Raw genomic sequence first — 16255 nt, forward strand, 5'->3', positions numbered from 1 at the left:
CCTTTATATAAGTAATGAAAGTTTAAGTGAGGTTATTTTGGGGTCTCCATCTGATAATGTTCTTTGCCCTATAAGAGGAGGAAGTGAGGGGCCGGAAGGACAGCCAACAGCTAAAAGTGTGGTTCATAACCACCTGTAACCCCAGCACTGAGACACATGCACATATGTGGTGTATACATATACAGACACATACACTTAAACAAAGATAAAAATGTAAATCTTAACAAAACAAAAAAGAAGAGAAGGAAGAGAGATCTTTCCATTTCTGCTTAGAGGGTGTCATGAGAGGACACAGTGAAAAGGCTGCCATTTATAAGGCAGAAAAGAGTTCTCACAGGGAACCAAACTGTCTGGCACTTTGATCTTGAATTTACAGTCTAAAAAACCCAAGACAATAAACTTCTTGTGTATACTGTGGTGCTTTGCCACTACAGCCTGAGCAGACTAGTGTGTGATACATCACTCCTGCATTTCCAGCCCCGCTTAAAGGGCAGTGTAGGGATGGTGTAAGGAGTTGGATATCTTGGACAGTGGTAGAAAACGTGTATCAGTAGGACCACAGTATTGAGGGGATTGAGAAAGAAGGGATTTACAAGTTTTTAGACACTGAGAGTCTTTAGACAGAAGAGTATTGGGATAAATGAAACAATAAACACCATATGGTAAAGATCTTGTCTCTGCGTAGCCTGCATAGGTCTGTATAGTTTTAGGATCTAACTAGGGATTCATGATAGTGTAATGGACATAAAATACATAATTCTCTTTGCATATGAAGCTTAATTGCAGTAAAGTCTACATGTTTAGCTTTTCCAGTTTTTTGTTATTTGACATTGGCCACCTTTGCTTTTTATTTATCTTATATGTAAACTACTCCATATAATATGCTATTGTTTTCTGTGCATGCTCCAGTCTTCCAGGGATTTTTTCCCCCAAAATACCAGCACTTTTTTCTTTTGTTTCTTTTTTCTCCTCCTCCTCCTCCTCTTCCTCCTCCTCCTCCTCCTCCTCCTCCTCCTCCTCTTCCTCCTCCTCTTCCTCCTCCTCCTCCTCCTCCTCCTCTTCCTCCTCCTCCTCCTCCTCCTCCTCCTCCTCCTGCTCTTCCTCCTCCTCCTCCTCCTCCTCCTCCTCCTCTTCTTCTTCTTCTTCTTCTTCTTCTTCTTCTTCTTCTTCTTCTTCTTCTTCTTCTTCTTCTTCTTCTTCTTCTTCTTCTTCTTCTTCTTCTTCTTTGGCATCATATCACTTAGAAAATTCTTCCAACTCTTTAATGCTGTGTTTTACATAACACTTATTCTCTTTTTCTATATAAAAATTTTTTTAATATATATTTCTATCTTTTCTTCCCAGGGCAAATTTATCTCATTCTTTTTTGAACATCACATGTAGTTTCTGATTTATAACAATTATGAGTGTTGTTACCTAAGTTTTAATTAAGATTAATGAGTATGCTTCTTGGTTTTATATCTAGGTACTGTACCTGCAGTCATTTAGACTTTATAGCATATTTTAATTTTGAGTAGGGATATTCTCTCTTTTATCTGTTCTTTTCCAGTGATTACCCAGTTAAGTTTCATATGAATATAAATTTGCTATTAACTCACCTAGTTTCTATTATAAAAGTTTGGTGCTATTTTTAGTTAGATTTCATCACATTAAAAAGCTAAGGACAGTTGACACCTTTATCATGCTAAGTTTTATTTTAGAGCAGACTCTAGGTTTTATTTAACTTTTATAAGGAATGTTTTCCTCATATAACTTTTTACTCATTTCTTGCTAAATTCATCCCAAAGTAGTTTAACTTCTTACTGTCATTATACAGGGAGTTTTCTGTACATAGGATGCCTAAGTACTTGATACATTTATGTATGAAACCTGTGAAACTCATGTTAATCTGTGTCCTTTTACTGTGACAGTTCATGTGTACATCTCCAGGGCTCATCTACAAATACAAGTAGCTTTGTCTTTTAATTCTCATACTTTCATTTTCTTTCTGTCCTCTGATTGTATTTCTTTTAATTTCTGGGATTATTAACTTCCCAGTATTGGAAATGATACACATTTTTTTCTGTGATTTTTTTTTTACTGAAAAAAAAAAGTCTTATATTTTTTCTGTCTCTAGGCTTATAACATGTATATTTTTCTGTTTTAAGAGTATGTCCCGACAGGCGGTGGTGCCGCACGCCGCCTTTAATCCCAGCACTTGGGAGGCAGAGGCAGGAGGATTTCTGAGTTCGAGGCCAGCCTGGTCTACAGAGTGAGTTCCAGGACAGCCAAGGCTATACAGAGAAACCCTGTCTTGAAAAAACCAAAAAAAAAAAAAAAAAAAAAAAAAAAAAAAAAAGTATGCCCCTGGGCTGGAGAGATGGCTCAGTGGTTAAGAGCACTGACTGATTTTCCAAAGTTCCTCAGTTCAATTCCCTGCAACCACATGGTGGCTCACAACCATCTGTAATGAAATCTGATGCCCTTTTCTGGTGTGTCTGAAGACAGCTACAGTGTACTCACATATATAAAATAAATAAATCTTAAAAAAAAAAAAAAAAAAGAGTGTGCCCATCGCCTTCTTCCCTCTCCAGAAATGAGTGCTGAGTGTTGAATTTTCTTGAAGTCTTTTTATCCAGAGTAGAAATGGCAGTCACGTTTAGATCCCCTAAAGAACCATGTTGCATTTCTGGAGTGAACCTCAGTAGATCTGCATTTGTTGATTTCTTGATGTGCTATGAGCTTCTGTTCTCTGATTTTTAACATCATACTTTTACATTGATATTTTATATGTGATATTTGTCATTTTTGTACTGCCTTTATTAAATTTATCACTTACATTGTTTTCCCTTTCTCCACAAAGAGAACTCAAAAATTTCCCCTTTATTTTCCATGCCTAGGAATAATTTGGGGTTATTGGGATTATTCTCTTTGAAGTTTTGGTATATTCAGGAAACCCTCTGGGCTTAGTGCCACATATAATAACTCTCTTGATTTCTTTAACAGAAATTGTACAGCTTGACTAGTCACTTTCCTTTGACTTATTTTTGATAATTTTTTTTTGTCAAGTACATCATCCATTTCATGTGGATTTTAAGTGCCTAGAGGTCTGCACAGAGCCCTCTGATGGCTCCAGGCTCATCTGTCACTTCAGTGCTTATTGTCCTTTTGTCCTTCATTAATTTATTATTACAACTGTTTTCTTATTTAAATTATCTGGCAGATCACCTAAGTTTAAAAGAAAAAATGTGGGCTGGAGAGATGGCTCAGTTGTTAGGAGCACTGACTGCTCTTCCAGAGGTCCTGAGTTCAGTTCCCAGCATCCACATGGTGGTTCACAACCATCTATAATGGGATCCAGTGCCCTCTTCTGGCATACAGGTGTACGTGCAGATAGAGCACTCATTCTTAAATAAATGCATCTAAAAAATACTAAAATTAAAAGAAAAAATGCCAGGCATGGCTAGTAGATGCCTACCCAGCATGAAAGAGTCAGAGTTTCAAGGTCATACTCAAGTATAGCGAGTTTGAGACAAACCTGGGTGACACAAGACCCTGCTTCAAAAGGAAACTGATAAAAAGTAGACTTTGATTAATTATACTTTCTATTTTTCTGTATTCTAATTTATTTCTTTTGTTCTCATATCCTATTCTGTACTTTAAAAAAATAATTACTTATGTTTACTTTATGTGCATTGGTGTTTTGCCTGCATATATCTCTGTATGAGGTATCAGATTACAGACAATACAAGTTACAGACAGTTGTGAGCTGCCATGTAGGTACTAGGAATTGATCCAGATCCTCTGGAAGAATAGACAGTACTCCTAACCACTGAATTATCTCTCTAGTCCCCTCTCTATTTTATTTTTATTTATTTAATTTTGTAATTAAAACTGCATTTGTGTGAATGTGTGTGCTTGTGTATGTGTGTGTGTATACATGTGAGAGGGTTCATGTTGTGTGTGTATAGAGATCAGAGAACTGCTTCATTTTACTTTATGGATTCCAAGGCCTCAATGCAGGTGTGGCAGTAAGCACCTTTCTACACTGAACCATCTTCCCAGCCTTTTTGTTTCCTAGCTTTTGAGCTGGGAATTGATTTATATTAGTATACATATCTTCTGTTGATAAAAGTGTTTAATACAGGCCAGGCATGGCAGCACATGCCTTTAGTTCCAGCACTAAGGAGGCAGAGGCAGGCAGATATATGAGTTTCCATCAGCCTGGTCTACAAAGTGAGTTGCAGGACAGCCAGGGCTACACAGAGAAACTTTGTCTCAGAAAACAACAACAACAAAAACAAAAACAGAAAAGTGTTTATGGCTACAAATTTTCCCAAAATTTCTGCTTTAATTATTTTTAGTGGACTTTTTTCCTCCAAGATACTGAAATTTCCCAATATATAGCAAAGTTGATGTAATTTTATATTGAATACTCATATTCACTACCTAGACATTTCCATTAACTTTCTACTTTGTTTATTACATACCTACTCATTTCTTCCTCTCTGTGCATTATTTCATCCTAAAGTTTAAATCCATTTTTTTTAGATATATGTATATATTCCTTTTAAATATAGAGTCAATATTTCACAAATTTTTCTTTTGAAAAAAAACTTTAAAACTTTCTTTTGTGGTAAAATTCATAATTTTACAGTGTACAGTTCTAAGCATACATTTGTCGAACTTGACAAAGGCATGTGCCTTTCAAAAAGTAGACCTGATAGTTCACTTACAATTAATTTCTACTTGTCAATTAAACTGGAACCACAGTTTTGGTTACTTTTTGTATAGATTAATTTCATATGCCTGCAGACATGTACTATGTAAGTTTTTGTTAAGGCTTTTTATTAACCATAATACCTTTGAGATTTATTTTATGTATGTTAATAATCATGTCTTTTGATTGCTGAAAAAATTCTATAGTATGAATTTTACTAATTTTACCACATTTTATTGGAGACTTTTGTGTAATATATAGTACTAATATTTTACATAAGCCCTCTTCTTAATGCTTTTATTTCTATATTAGTACTTGTTACTTTTTATTGCTGAACGGTAAATACATCAGGATTTATTTCACATGTATACTCATACATATATGTTTATATATACTCTACTAAAAGTTTGATTTATTATTGAAAGTGAAGCATTAAAATCTCTGACAGGCTGGCAAGGTAAGATGGCTTAACTGTCCAGTCTGTTGTCAGACCCGAGAACCTCAATTGGATCTCTGAGACCCACATGGTAGAGGGAGAAAACCAACTTCCTCAAGTTGTCTTCTGACATCCGAATGTGCACCATGATACGCACTTGTCCAAACATACTCACACAAAATAAGCAATTAAAACTGAAATCAAATCTCCTACTATTGTTGTTGCTAGTATTTCTCATGTCATCTTTGTGAATATTTGCTTTATATATTTGGATGCTCTGATGTTTGGTGCATATATGCTTAAAACTCTTCTTGCCTTCCTGCTGCTGAATAGACTGACTTTTTCTATAACTGCCTTTCCTCTTGTGACAGTCTCTGACTTGTAGTCTTTATTGTTCAATCTAAGTTTTGCCACTTCCGTGTTTTTTTTGGTTACCATGTATACTGAATATGTTTCCATTCTTTGTTCAATATATGTCTTTATAGCTAACGTTTGTCTCTTTATTTTATTGAATAAATTTGTTCTTTGACAATTTCATACTTGTACATAGTACATTCTGTTTCTTCTTACTCCTGCCTTCTGTTACCTTCTTCCTACCTCTGTCATCATTCCCTCCGCCTTCCAAGTCAAAGTCACTTTTCCATATTCACATCTTCTTGTTTTCTGGCCCACTGATTTTCATCAGGATTATTTTTGTGGCCAGGGTTTGGAACTATCCACTGGAACCTCGTGAGCTTATCACTGAGTACACAACTGGAGATAATTCCTGATGTTCCCCAGGATCTATTTATTGGTAGTCAGAAGTTCAGTATGGAGGCAAAAAGGGTTATGAACTCCCTCAATCTATGATTGGCTGCAGACAGGCACAGTTTTGTGAAGCCCAATGTAAGCAATCATTGCTGATGTTGAGATCGTGATCACCATGCTGTCATGCTCTGGAAATAGTTTTTTACAGCCTTTCTTCCTATATTCAGGCTCGCCATTCTCTCTTTTGTCATGTTCCCTGAAGTTTAGAGGGTAGTATAAATACCCTGTTTAGAGCTGATTGTCACTTTTTCTTAGAACTTTGACCAGTTATGAGTCATCTGAGTTCATTGCAATTCACTGTAAAGAGAAGTTTCTGTGATTAAGGCTGTAATAAACATAAATATTTAGAATTTAGTTTGGTTCTGTGGTGGTTGGAATGAATATGGCTCTTGTGGGTTTATAGGGAGTGGCACTATTAGGAGGTGTGGCCTTGTTGGAGGAAGTTTGACACTGGGGTGGGGTTTGAGGTTTGAGATGCTGAAGCCAGGCCCAGTATTTCTCTTCTGCTGCTTCCTGATCCAGGTGTAGAAATCTTGACTCGTTCGGTAGAACCATGTCTACCTGTACCTGCCATGTTTCCCACTATGATGATAATAGACTAAAACTAAAACTGTAAGCCATCCCCAATTAAATGCTTTTCTTAATAAGAGTGGCATGGGTCTGGTGTCTGTTCACTGCAATTGAACATTAAGACAGGTTGCCTTCTAATTTATCTAAAAATCAGTAGTGAGTTCCCTCCTCCCCCTGTGATCTCCCCAGTCATGGGTTCTGACCTTGTGTGTACTGTTTCCTATAGACAGCAGTTAGTTGCATATTGTCTTGTTAATTCATCCAGTTATGGTATGATTTTTGGGGTGGGGTGGAGAGATTTAACATACTTATATTTAAAGTATGTTACAGGGGTAAAGGATATAGTTCAGTTGGTAGAGAGCTTGCTTACCTTACATGTGTAAAGCTGTGTCCAGCTTTCCACCACATAAAATTGGGTACACATTTGTTTTTTGTTTTATTTTGGTTTGTTGGTTTGTTTGCCATCACATAATTTTTTGTTTGTTTGTTTTTTGTTTTGTTTTGTTTTGAGACAGGGTTTCTCTGTGTATCCCTGGCTGTCTTGGAACTCACTCTCTAGACCAGGCTGGCCTCAAACTCCGAAATCCACCTGTCTCTGTTTCTCAAGTGCTAGGATTAAAGGCGTGCACCATCACTGCCCAGCCATCACATAATTTTTATTCAAATATATAATTGCATTACTTTTCCTTTTCTCTTACTTCCCTCCAGCCCTCCCCATGTCCCTCCCTCCAGTCCTTCTCATGGCTCTCCCCCACTCTCAAGTTGATGGCCCCCCTTTTTTTAGTCCCCCTCTTTTTTTTTTTTTTTTTTTTTTTTTTTTTTTTATTAAAAATAGACAGCCAGAGCTACACAGAAATCCTGTCTCAAAAAACCAAACCAACCAAACCAGCCAAACAAGGTCCTTTTATCATAAGATATATTCTCATTACACTTCTCCCTCCCTTTGCTCCTCCCAGTTCCTCTACATCACCTCTCATTCAGGTCCACTCCCCTTCTGTCCTTCTGGGTCTGGGTTACCTCACTCAGGAGGAACTTTCCTAGTTCCATCCATTGGCCTGTAAATTTCATGATATCATGTTTTTGAACAGTTGAGTAGTATTCCATTGTGTAAATGTACGACATTTTCTTTATTCTTCTGTAGAGGGACATCTACAGAAGTTGTTTCCAGTTTCTGGCTATTATGAACAGAGCAGCAATGAATATGATTGAACAAGTGTCCTTGTGGTAGGATGGAGCCTTCTTTGGGTATATGTCCAAGAGAGGTATAGCTGGATCTTCAGGTAGATCAATTCCAGCTTTCTGAAGAACCACCATATTGCTTTCCATAATGGCTCTATCAGTTTACACTCCCACCAAGCAAAAAAAAAAAAAAAAAAAAAAAAAAAAGAGTGTTTCCTTTGCTCCATATCCTCAGCAGTAAAAGCTGTCACTTTTTTTTTTTTTTTTTTTTTTTTTTTTTTTTTTTTTTTTTTTTTTTTTTGATCTTAGCCATTCTGACAAGTGTAAGATGGAATCTCAAAGTAGTTTTGATTTGCATTTCCCTGATGGCTAAGGATGTTGAACATTGCTTTAAGTATTTCCCAGCCATTTGAGTTTCCTCTTTTGAGATTCTGTTTAGATCTATGTTTATACTTTTGTAATTCCAGCCTTTAAGAGGTAGAGAGACAGAAGGATTAGAGCTTCAGTGAGGTCAAGGTCAGTCTGGACTATGTGAGACCCTGTCTCTTCACAACAACAACAACCACCAAAAACCACACCAAAACAATCTACCAGCCAATCAACCAACCAAAAAAAACCAAAAAACAAAAAAACCCTATTTTGAGTCCAAGTAAACAGGGCAAGACTCCTGTGACCTCAGTTTCTTAAAAACAGAATTGTTCTTGGAATGTGTTTCTGTGCTCTTCCCAGGTATAGCAGATAGAAATGAGTTTACTTCAGCTGTTTTATTCATATGCCTCTATGAAGCTTTTGGTACTTGTTGCTTGTCCTTGTGATTGAACACCTTACTCATGACTTTGTGTGTGTGTGTGTATCCCTGGCTGTCCTCAGAACTCATTCTGTAGGCCAGGCTGGATTCAAATTCAGAGAGATCCACCTGCCTCTGCTTCCTGGGGTCAAAGGTGTGTAATGCCACTGCCTGGCTAATGTGATCCTTTTTAACTATCAGAATATAAATTGCCTTATGCTCTGAATAAAGTCGGCTATTGCATGACTGTTTAGTCCGCCTCATTTTTAGGCCCAGCTCTCTCAAGTTCATGCTTCCAACTAAAATGGTAAACACTTATCTATACCTTATGCTTTTGACATCATAGTTTGCACAACAGTATATTTACCAGTGTGATTTTATGCTTGCTTCAGATTTTATGATTTTTGTTACTGAAATTTTTCCAAGAATTAAAAGTGTTTTATGAAATATGAGGATATAGCTTATTGGTTTAGCATGCATGAGGCCCTGGATTAAGTGTCCAGAATCAGAAAACAAAACAAAACACAAAAATTACAAACCACCAACAGTATGTTATGTATCATTATATTTTTGTAGTATCATGTATGTTTACATTTTCACTAAGCTCCTCCCCCCGTTGCCCCATGTTCTTATGTTGCTGTCCAGGATTTTCTTGTTTGAACTTGCAGGACACTTTTAATATTTCTTGTAAGGCAGACCTAGCAGTGAAGAACTTTTATTTCAAAAATGTTTTCTCTTTTATTTTTGTAATACAGTTTTATGTATTTTAGTGTTTTTAGTTGGAAGATATGTATTCTATCAGATGCTTATTTTTTGTTTTATTTAGAAAAAATCAGCTATTATTTTTTTCAAATAAACTTTGTATACCTTTTTTCCTCCTACCCCCCCGGAACTCCTGAAGTACACCTCTTTATCCAGATAATGATATCTCCTATATGCCTTAAATTTTCTTCATTCAGTTTTATTTTTGCTGTTCTAAGACAACAACTTAAAATAACTTACTGCTATTGAATGCTCTGGTAGATTTTTAGGTTCATTTGTTTCACTATTTAGTTCCAATATTTAAAATTAAAAATTGATTTTTGTCTTTTGTTTTGTGGTTTTTGACATAGGATCTTACTATGTAGACTAGGCTGTCTTGGAACCCACTATGTAGGGCAGTGGTTCCCAACTTTCCTAATGCTTCAGCCCCTTAATACAGTTCCTCATGTTATGGAGATTCCCTACCTCAACCATAAAATTGTTTTTGTTTCTGTTTCACAACTGTGATTTTGCTCTGTTGTGAATTGTAATGTAAAGGAACTCATGTGAAAGGGTCATTTGGTCATCACAGGGGTCAAGACCCACAGGTTGAGAACCACTTGTGTAGATCATGCTGGCCTTGAACTCAGAGTTCCATCTACCTCTGCTTCCAGGGTATTGGGAACAAAGGTGTGTGCCACCAGACCCGGGTTTCTGTTTGTTGATATTCATTTTTAGTTTTTCCTTGTCTTATTTTGAGACAGTAGCTCAGGTTGGCTTGGAGCTCACTATGCAGTGTAATCTGAGTACAAACCCTTGGTAATCCTTCAGCCTTTCAGATGCTGGTATTAGGGTTGCTTATCATCATCATATATCTATTGTCTTCCCTGCCTTGTCCTGCTCTACCTCCTCTCCTTCTCCTCCCCTCCTTTTCTTCTCCTCTCTTCCTGCTCCCTTCTCTCCCATTTTCCTCCTCCTTTCTCTTCCCCCCTTTCTTCTTTCTCCTCCTCCATTTCTGACCTCTGCTGTGGCACTTTCTAAAATCACTGGATTTCCTGAAGATTCCTTAAGGTTTTCTCTGAAAACATTATTATTGTCTGATAAGTAAGCATTTTACTTGTTTGGACTGTATATTTCATTTTCTTGGCTCATTTCTATGTGTAGTGTGTTGATGTTACTGTTGGAGAGAACTGATGAGGGTGGGCATTCCTGCAGTGCTCTCTCTTTTAGGGAAACACCCATTCTTTTACCTGTAACTACAGTGTTAACTATAGGCTTGGGTTTTGTTTTTTGTTTTTTTTTGTTTGTTTCTTTGTTTGTTTTACTGTTTGCCTTTTAAGCCTGAAGAAAATTCTTTTCATATCTCTAACTTGCTGAGAAATTTTTTTAACATTAAGTGGTGTTGATTTCTGTTAGTCTGTTATCTTTCAAAATAAACTATAGTTTATTTTCCAGTGTCTTTTCATGTTTTTCATCTTACCTCTTGATGATTTGTCTGACGTTGGTAGTCATATGTATTTATTGAAGATTAATTACACACTTACTTAGTTTTCTTTTCTCTGTTTTTGTGAAGGTTTATCTCTGTGTTGCCCAGACTGATTTCAAACTCTTGAAGTCAAGGAACCCTCTGTCTTAGTTTCATGAGTAGTGGGGTTATAAACCTGTTCCAATTACAATTGTTTTTCCTTAGTTAAACATTTACATTTTATTTATTCTCTCTCTCTGTCTCTGTCTGTCTGTCTGTCTCTCTCCCTCCCTCCCTTTGTGTATGTGTGTGTGTGTGTGTGTGTGTGTGTTCTCTTCTTCCACCAGGTGGGACCTGTTGAATGAACTCAGGTCTTCAGGCTTGGCAGCAAGTACATTTACCCTCTGAGCCATGCAGTTAGCCCTCATTTTTCTTTGATTTCCTAATTGAGAGGGGGTTGTATAATTATTATATTATTGTATTAATAATATAATTTATTAAATTATATTCAGGAGACCCATTATATATGTGTATTATTTTAGGATTTAAATAAATGTATTTCATCATGAACTAGGACCTACCAGATAGATACTTCCCATTATTCAGTTTCTAAGCTTATTTGCAGGAGTCATTTTCTTCACTAGGGGCTTTTTTTTTTTTTTGGAAGATGGCAACAGAGGATTTCCCCTACAACAAGTTGGATAGAGAAACTATCTAATAGGTGAGCTTGCGGCTGATGACTACATAGATCTTGTACCACTGAGTAAGGTAGAAGAGCTAGGGAGGTTATCCCTGAAGTCAGCAGCTAGCCTCCACATGTGTGTCACCCCTGCATGCCTACATATGCAGACATGCATAAAATACAAATATGAAAATGAAGAAAGAAAGAAAAATTCATCCTCTAGATGATGTATATAAAATTATTGGAGAAGATATTGATTATTGTATGTTAGAGAAAGTCATGAAAATTTCACTATAATATGGTTTCACAGATAGCAAATAACACATATTTACTAGTTGAAAGGAGTACAGTATATTTTTAGGAAATGTGTTTATTTGTTTCCAAAGTACTTTGTGCTGGACTTATCAACATACACCTATAATCTTATCCTCTGGAAGGTAAGGCAAGAAGGGTACATGTTCAAGGCCAAAAAATGTCTCAAAACATGATCACTAACTAGCATCACCACCACTATAAAAAAATCATTTGTAAACTGTAAATGTGGCATTTTTCATAAATAAATAATTTTGATTTTTTTAATTTACCCATTATAACATAGTTATGAATTTACTTCTATTTCATTGGGTTTTAGTGGCTTAATAGAATTTTAGAAAAAGTCTAATTCTCATATTCCCCATGTCTTTCTGTAAGGAACAAAGGGCAACAGTTTTAATCTAATTTTGTCTATATTCTGTTTTGGAGTATTAAGTAGAAAGGTTGGATTACATTTTAATAAAGTAATCTTTGTCTTTTCTTAATTTGAACAATATTGATCTTTTTCAAATTAAAATTAGATTAGAGTCTCTTAAGTTTGTAAAATTATTATTCTATTTTGTATGAAACAAATGATCTTTATTCACAAAAGCTCTAAGTAAATATCTGGGAATCATGATTTTGTACTGGATGATCTTTTCTTGCTTTGTAACATTTTTCTCATAGTTCTTTTGATTTTAATAGTTACTTTCTAATCAACAAATAAAGTCAAAACCTCTTCTGCATTCATTGCTTGGAACCCATTACTATTTGTCTTCAAACAAACATCACTGAGACCCCATTAAGAACTATCAAGTATATAAGATCATGTGTGGATGTTGGCATAGGCTTAAATATAGATTTTATCCTTGGGTGGTCTCTGGTTTTGAAATGAGTAGTGCTTGAATTCTGGAATGCACATTTTCCTGCAAATCAAAGATGAGGTGAGGAGAGAATTTAAGTGACATTGGAGGTGTTCATTTATTTCTTCTTATTCCTGTTTAGGTTTTATTGTGATTATATTTAAGTATCCACTTAGATCCTTTTTATAGTTTAAAGTGCCTCTGGAATAGTTATTAAATTTAAAACAACATATAAATAAGAATATTTTAATATCCAATTATGAAAATTATAGAAATGATACAAATTGTTGATTTCCCACTTTTATTCTTTTTTAACCTATTGATTTTTGTTTTGCTTATATCTGAAAATGAGGACAAAATGTGTGCTAGAGAGCAATTATTTTATTTTATTGAGGACATATCTTGAAAGTCAAGAAGTGAAGCCGCTTGGTAATGCTATAAATTTGAAACTGTCCTACAGCAAGACACTACGATGCAAATATGACTTAATAAGATCCCAAACTGAATTTCAGTGAAACAACCAAGATTTACATTAAATTAGGAATTTTAAAACTGATTTAGTTTGTTTTACTGAGCATTTGCTTAATAACATTTTGCCTTCTTGCAATCTTTTTAAAGACAATAATTCGTCTGTGAAATGCAGGCACATCTTCAGTAGAAAAATTGAAAGTAACAGCTCACTTTCTGAAACCACACATATAGCGATATAAAGAAATATTTCAGCTCTACAAAATTTAATAAATCATCCCATTTCCTAATTTGATCATATTAGATGCTGATGTGGAAGAAGCATTTCAAATACCATCTCCTCATTAATATACATCAGTCTGGGGAATAGAATGGAATACTTATGCAGAGATGTCACAGTTACTGTTTCTTAGTTTACTAAGTGGAACAGGTTGATGTGATACCGGGTGCTATTTGTCAATGTCTTGTTAAAATGGTTTGGGTCGAGTTATGGAGTCCAGAAAGACGGCGGCTGATAAATCAAAAGTGGATTGAGTGGACAGGAGGCAGTGATTGATACTGTGACAGGATATGAGGGAAGGAGCCTTGATGCAAGCATGCATGATACTGAATATGAGAAAGAAGAGGCCCTGGAGTATGGATATTAGTCAAGGAAATGAGAATAATATTATCAGCCTGAAAATATTGCTGGGTGAAGATTAGGATACTTCTTATTAGAGTATAATACTTTGCCAGAATGGTAGAGATAAATGTATGTAAAAATTATGTGAGAAGAATGTCTAACTTCTTACTGAAGACTCTTGAATGATTACTTATTTTTAAAACTAGTTTTAGCATTATTTTTCCTAACTATATCATATATAAACTATATGTTTATATATGCTGTAACTCCTGTGAAATTAATCTTAAAGAATAATTATTATATATTAATTTTACAAAACTGTAGTGTTCATTGATAAATTATGAAAGTAAATAGTTTACTGTAACTCCATTTTCACTCATAAAATTATGTTGTTACTACCTTCAAGTGAGAAATCTTCATTGTGTTGATTCCAGCATTTTTTCTTTTTTAGATAGTCATTTTGAGCAGCAAGCAGAAGATGCCTGATGGAGCTATTGCATAAGGATTAAGGCTATAGGTGCTGGGCAGCTTCCTGGATTGTCGTTGCAGTGCTGGCTGATGTCAGGGAACTCCTGGGCATCTTTACTTTTGTATTTGACAAAGCATAAGTAGGAAGAACTTTCTTTGCTGTCTTATTGGAAGTGTTGTGTAACTAACATAGGCAGAAGAGGCTCTTTGGATGGGCATTTAGTTAACTATTAATTATCTCTGTGATTTATATTTGTGAGAGACAGGGAGATACACAGTTGCTAAATAATTGGACGTCTATTTGATTTTTTATGTATAGTGTTTTTTTCTTCTTAAGTTCTTAATACTTTATCACTCAATTTCTGTTTGGAATCTAATAGAAAGAATTTGAAATGAGGCATTATGAAATATTCAGGTAGCCTGAACCATTAGTGATAGTTTATGGGTTTATTGACAATGTTTTTCCAGCCCTAAAGATTCTGATAATAATGTGAATAGTATTCTTTAATTTCTTAAGACTACTTTAATTAGATAAACCTTCTGTTTCAGAGCTTATCACCCTCAATATTTGGAAAACCAGTAAACAACATTTATTTGTTTATTAGACAATTTCTCAATTGTGTAGCCCTGGCAGGCCTAAAACTTGCTATGTAGACCAGACCACTCTCCAATTACAAGCTTGGACCGACTATGCCTCCTGAGTGTTGGGATTAAAGGTTTGCCCCACTGCTTTCTGCTAACATACATATATATATACATACCTACATACATATGTATATATTTTTTTTCCTAATTTTAATTGTGCTATTCAATATGACAAGTTATTTTCTTTTGGTGCTAAGATTGTACCCAGGACCTTGTGCATGTTAGCCAAACACTACCACAAAGCCACCTCCTTGGTTCTCTAAAGTTTTTTTTTTTTTATGAAATCTAGATTGTTTTTATATGAATATTTAAGCCTGGAAAAACAGTCATTTCCAAATTATTCATTTCTTATTTGTTATTTTCTGTAATTTCTCTTTTAGTAGTTTAGAATACAGTACAAAATGTTTATAAAGCCACTATCCCTTTCTGATATATATGTCTCCTCCTTCATGTTTCAATCACATCTTTCCACACCTAGTCATAACATGTCAATGTTTTAATAATTTTTTTTGTCTGTCTAGGTTGCCATGAAGGTGGGTTATTTCTGCTCAAAATGTACTCCCTTTTATGTAATTATTTCTTCTTTTGTTTGTAGGTGCATGGTATATATGTCTGTCCATGTTCATGTGTGCATGTGTGTATATTTGTGCAGATGTGTCGGATGTGTGTGAGTCGGATGTCTTCCTCAGTCTCCCTCCATCTTACTGTTTGAGATAGGGTCTCTCCTGAACCTGGAGGTTACTGATTTGAATAGGCTGGCTGGCAAGCAAGCTCTAGGGATTTGATTATAGTTGTGTATTGCTAGGCCTGGATTTTATGTGGGTGCTGGTGATCTGAACTCAGGTCTTTGTTCTTTTACTGTAAACACTTTACTGACTGAGCCATTTCTCCAGCCCCTACTTACCACTTCTTCCCTACCTTCCTCCTTCCCTCTCTCTGACCCTTTGTCCTTAGTTTTTGAGACAAAGTCTCAATGTGTATCTTAGGCTGATGAACTTGAGAGCCTCCTGCTTCAGCCTCCTATTTGTAAAAGAATGACAATGCAACTAACCCAATGGTTCTGACCAGTTACTTGCATTGACATTATTGCCTACTTGGTCATTGTCTTAGGGTTTTTTTGTTTGTTTGTTTTGTTTTTTTAACCTGAGAAAATTGACTTAAGGGAGAAAGGATCTATTGCTCATAATTCAGGGATACAATCCATCAAGGTAGGGAAGTCAAGGCAGTGGGAGCTTGAAGCAGCTGGACTCATCACATATACAGAAAGAGCAAAGAACAGTGCATGCCAGTGGAGTCCGATGACTACATTTTTATACAGTCCCAGGTCCTCTACTTAGCGATGCTGCCACCCACAGAGGGCACACCCTTCCTCAGCAGTTATCCCTCACAGACACAGAGGGCACACCCTTCCCCAGCAGTTATCCCTCACAGGTGTTCTGAGATGCTGCCACCCACAGAGGGCACACCCTTCCCCAGCAGTTATCCCTCACAGGTGTTCTGAGAGTCTAGATCGCATCAAGTTGACAATTAGC

General features: G+C 35.9%; 1 protein-coding gene across 1 annotated transcript in view; it reads left to right on the top strand.

Moving 5' to 3' along the window:
* The window catches only part of Rsrc1 (arginine and serine rich coiled-coil 1), a 318816-nt gene that overhangs the window by 15328 nt on the left and 287233 nt on the right, over window positions 1-16255 (top strand). The gene's annotated exons all lie outside the window — the stretch shown is intronic.

The sequence above is a fragment of the Arvicanthis niloticus genome, chromosome 4 (assembly GCF_011762505.2).
Source record: "Arvicanthis niloticus isolate mArvNil1 chromosome 4, mArvNil1.pat.X, whole genome shotgun sequence".
NCBI lineage: Eukaryota > Metazoa > Chordata > Mammalia > Rodentia > Muridae > Arvicanthis > Arvicanthis niloticus.